The 5,274-nt window shown below is 38.1% G+C and overlaps 1 pseudogene; it reads right to left on the minus strand.

Moving 5' to 3' along the window:
• LOC102849982 overlaps window positions 1–5,274 on the minus strand; it is a 49,005-nt pseudogene that overhangs the window by 21,412 nt on the left and 22,319 nt on the right.

The raw sequence follows: 5,274 nt of genomic DNA on the forward strand, positions 1-5,274 counted from the left end.
AACAACAACAACAACAATATAAGTCACAAAGGAGCTCTAGTGGGGCGGTCTGTAGGAAGTTTTACTGCTAACCCTAAGGTAACACTTCTCAAGTTGTTCCAATCTACTAGTGACTCTAAGGAAGAAAGAGAAGCAATCTCCTTCCCTAGAATTTATAGTCTCTGAAACGGCTAGAGGATGAACCATAAGACAATTCTGACTTGATGGTAATGCATTTGAGATGGCTTAATGGAAAGGAATTGCTTTGCCAACATAAAGGCAAACAGTTCTAATCCACCATTTATTTCATGGGAAAATGATGGGCAGTTCCCATCATGCAATTTACTACCTCTGAAAACCCACTGCAGGATAAACTATAGGTCAGTTCAGATTCAACTGTACAAAACAACAACATAGTCTTTGGAAATAGACATCATGACGGGAAAAGTAAGACAACATGACAGGAAAAGTAGATGGTCGGCAAAAGAGAATGAGCAAATAGATTAACACAATAAATGTAAAAATGAACCTGAGCATGGAAGAGATAGTTAAGATGGTTCAGATACAGAAAAGTTTCAATCTTGTGTTGATATAGTTGCTATTAGTTGTAGTTGACTTGATGGCACCTAACCTAAGAGGAACAGTATAATTTCTTTACAGCATTTCAACAAGTCATTCAAGATAATTAATCAATCAAAATTTTGCTTTATGCTGTCAGCATCTTGATCACCTATTTCCTCTGATGTTTTTTTAGGAGCTCTGATGCAGTAAGGCAAATACCCAGCCTTGCAAATCAGAGAAACAAATGCCATTTGTCAAGCAACCATTTGACATGCAACATTCTCTAGTTCAGAAAGAGGATGACTTGAAGTGTATTCTTGAATCCTAGTCTTCTATTTGAGTTCTCTTTCTTACTGTTCAGAATGTCTTATCCATGCCTAAATGTAATAGAATTTGTAAGAACAGTGCAGTTTTGGAAAGGGTTTTGTTCTGTTTTACAGAAGATTACTGGGAGTCAGAGCTTACTCAATGCCATGTAACCAAGACAGCAACAACATCAACATTGGAAGATAAATTATGAGGATTTGGGGGAAAATTAATCTCACTATGAAATATAAAAATAATTTGTCTTTGATTGCTTTTAAAAGTTGAAAAAATGAAATTTCAGTTTAAAAACAGCTTCAATAATTGACTTATTTGTTATAGTATCCAGAGTGAGAGGAAATATCACAAGTTATTTTTTATGACAAATATGGCAAATAATGAATGGTAACATGCTGAACAGGATGACAATAAGTATACCTCTAATTCCTTCTGGAACTTTTGATCCACATCCTTGAAAGAGTTGTTTATGAAGATCTCCATAGCCTCTCTCTTACTGGCTCTGTGTAGGTTAAGCAGGTCCTGGAGGGTTTCTGTGGGCAACTGCACCTTCTGGCCCATCTGCTGATCATAATGGGCAATGGCCTTTTGTACTGCAGCTGAGTTCGCTATCTGAGCCAATGCCAAGACTGGGTCCTCTATGCAAGGTATATCCCCACTGTGGATAGCACTGATATAGGTCTGCACCAAGTTCTCTAGACCTACAGAAAGGAATAAAATTGATAACTACTAGTTAGTGGTGATCCACATGTAAAGTCATCTTTTGTGTCTTTTAAAATGGGTATTTGCAATGAATAAATCATTGTAAATACAGAATTCAATCATTCTATATCCGGCTTTATTCCTATTACCAAGCCCATATTTTCCAACTACTGTTTCCCTTCTTCACTGTTTCCTGCTTTTGCTTTCCAGTCACCAATCATTATTAATGCATCCTGATTGCATATTCAGTCAATTTTGGACTACAAAATTTGGTAACAATTCTCAATTTCTTCCTTTTGGTCTCTAGATGTAGGAGCATAATTGAATAATAGAGGGGTTAAAAGGTCTTCCTTGTATGGGTATGGATATTATCCTATAACTCCCCACATTGTATTTCAGAATAGAACTTGAAATTGACTTTTTTACTATGAAGGCAACACCATTCTTCCTCTGTTTTTCATTCCCTGCAATATGCCATATAATTATCTGATTCAAAGTGGACAAAATTGGTCCATCTCATCTCACTAATACCTAGTATGTTGATAATCATACATCCCACATAATTTTTAACAATTTCCAGTTTTCCAAGATTAAAGCTACAAGCATTCTCTATGTTTCAATTATTAAATGATGTTTGTTATTGATTTTCCTCATTTCAAATGACTTCCAATCTGGACTCTACCACTACTCTATGATAACAAGTGTAGCATCAGGATTGGAGAGAGACACATTAATAACCTGTGTTATGAAGCCTAGCTTGCCAAAAGTGAGGAGGAATTGAAGAAGTTGTTTCAGAAGATCAAGGAAGGCGGCCTTCGGTATGGCTTGCAGCTCAATATCAGGGCACAAAGATACCATTAGACTGACAGGCAGCGTCATGATGGAGGGGGAGGACATTGAAACTGTCAACAGCTTCATCTTGCTTGGATCCATAATTAACACTGTTGATACTAGCAGTCAGGAAATAAGGAGATGCACTGCACTGGGAAAATCTGCAGTTAAGGACCTTTCCTAATTATTGAGGAGTGGTAATGTCAATTTGAAGACCAGGTTATAGCCTTTCTGATTACTAGCTATGCATCTGAGAGCTGGGAAATGAATAAGGATGATGGAAAAAGAATTGATGCCTTTGAAATGTGATGTTAGAGAAGAGAATTGAACTTCCCTCGGACAGCCAAGAGAATGAACAGATAAGTTTTGGTCTTGGAGGCCAGAATGTGAGGCTTTGCCTGAAATAATTTGGGTATGTTGCTAAGAGGTGCTATTCCTTAGAGAAGGACATGATGTTGGAAAGGGAGGAGGGTCAGTGAAGGAGAGGTAGACCCTCAACCAGGTGGATTGACACAGTGACTGCTGCAGTGGGCTCTTGTGTTGTCAGGAAGTATGAGGATGGTGCAGGATAGGACAGATTTCAGATCTTTTGTTCATAGGGTCACTATGAGTCTTGTGCAACTCAAAGGCACCTAACAGTAACAGTTAGTGGAGAGGAGAATTACATGTATTCTGTCCAGAGCATGTAAATTTAGTTATTTTTTTAATCAACTGCCAGAGTATTCTGTATGCCTTTTTATTGCCACAGTAATAGTTTTAAAGATTTTTCTGCTGAGAAATTTCATGAGTTCTAAATCTAGACCCATTTAAAAATGTAATATTATTTTCTCCCTATTTAACAGAACATTTATTGAAATTCATTAATTGTAGGATGTTTCCAAAAAAATTATTAGACCTTTGTATTTTGTTAAATATTTTCTTTCTCATACTAATCTATTCTTTTTTATCTACTCCCTTTCTTCTAACTGAAATTGAGAAGACTAATAAGAAGGCTTGGCTTTCTTTTTATGGTATAGGCCACTAGTCATTTGTCTGGTCTGAGTAAATGGGTGCTCATCAGGGCTATCTGTTATGTGACCAACTTGTCTCAACAAGGCAAGAATTTTACTGATTTTAGCACTGAAATGCCACAATCTCAAAAAAAGCCAGTCTTGAGAAAACAAAAGCAGTTGGTAATCCCACATAAATTGTTGTTGTTATTTACCATCAAGTCAAGTATGACTCATAGAGCTGCTATATACAAAAGATTTGAACCCTGTTTTACCCTGTGTCACCCTCACATTTCCTGACACACAAGAGCCCATTACAGCAGTCACCATGTCAATCCACCTGATAGAGGGTCTTCCTGTCCCTCGCCAACCCTCCGCCCTTTCCAACATCATGTCCCTCTCTAATGACTACTCACTACTAGCAATATGCCCCAAGTATGTGAGACAAAGCCTCGTAATTATTGCCTCCAAAGAACATTTCATCTACACCCTCTCCAAGACATATCCATTGGTTTTCCTGGATGTGCAGTCCTTTTCTCCAACAACACAACAACTCAAAGGCATCAGTTCTTCTGTCATCCTTATTCATTGTCCAGTTCTCAGGTGCATAGCAAGTAATTGGAAAGACCATGGTATGAATAAGGCACACCTTAATCCTCAAACTGACATCATTACTCCTCAAAAATTTAGAGCGGTCCCTAACTGCAGATTTTCCCAGTGCAATGTGTCTCCTTATTTCCTGACTTCTGGTAGGGTGCTAATTGTAGATCCAAGCAAGATAAAGCTGTTGACAGTTTCAATCTCCTCTCCATCTATCATGACACTGCCTATTGGTTGAGTGGTAAGAATCTTTGTTTTCTTGACACTGAGATGCAACCCACTCCGAAGACTGTATTCCTTGATCTTCTGCAACAAGTGCTTCAAGTTCTTCCCACCTTCAGCAAAAAAAGTTGTATCATCTGCATAACGCAGATTATTGATGTGTCTCCCTCCAATCCTGATGCCATATTCCTCTTTACAGAGGCCAGCTTCTCAGACAACTTGCTCAGTAAGTTATCTAAGAATGGAGATAGAACACAACCCTGACATACTCCCTTCTCAATTTTAAATCATGCAGTGCTCCCCTGCTTCATTCACACAGCAGACTAACGGTCCAGGCCTAGGTTCCATATCACCACAGTCAATTGCTCTGGCATTTCCATTCTTCTCAATGTAAGCAATAACTTGTTATGTTCTACATAGTCAAATGCCTTTGCATAGTTCATAAAGCACGAATAGACATTCATCTGGTGTTCCTTACTTTCAGCCAAGATCCAATTGACATCAGCAATGTTAGTGAGATGAGATGGACCAGCTTTGGCCACTTTGAATGAGATAATCATATGGAATCCTACATATGTTTTGTTGTTGTTAAGTGTCATCAAGTCATAGACAATCCTGTGAACAAAAGATCTGAACACTTGCATAACTTTCATCATTTCTCCAAGTTCATAGAGTTTCCAGAGGCAAGCTATTTCAAAAGTGGATGCCACCCCTGCTTCCAAGTTTCTTTCCAAGACCTGTAGGATTCTGTAAACTTTTGCTATGAGACCACTGTCTGAGATGGTATTGTCAAATTTGTTTTCCCTATCAGTAGGCTTTCTTTTCAATGTGTTGACAAGTTGACAAATGTCTTTGATGCACACAGGTATTTAATCTTTAGAAAGTCTTGTTTATCAATTGTATCCTCTTAAGATGGTGTGTTTCTGGCTGTATTTGTCAGTCTCTTTATACCATAAACTAGACAATCTACGCTTGTATGGCACTTTCTCAAAAAGTTGCAAATAGAGATACCATTTGATTCAGCAATTCCACTACTGGGAATACACCCCAAACAGACCATAACTGACAT

The sequence above is a fragment of the Elephantulus edwardii genome, unplaced genomic scaffold, assembly GCF_000299155.1.
Source record: "Elephantulus edwardii isolate Elephantulus edwardi_28Jun2011 unplaced genomic scaffold, EleEdw1.0 scaffold00242, whole genome shotgun sequence".
NCBI lineage: Eukaryota > Metazoa > Chordata > Mammalia > Macroscelidea > Macroscelididae > Elephantulus > Elephantulus edwardii.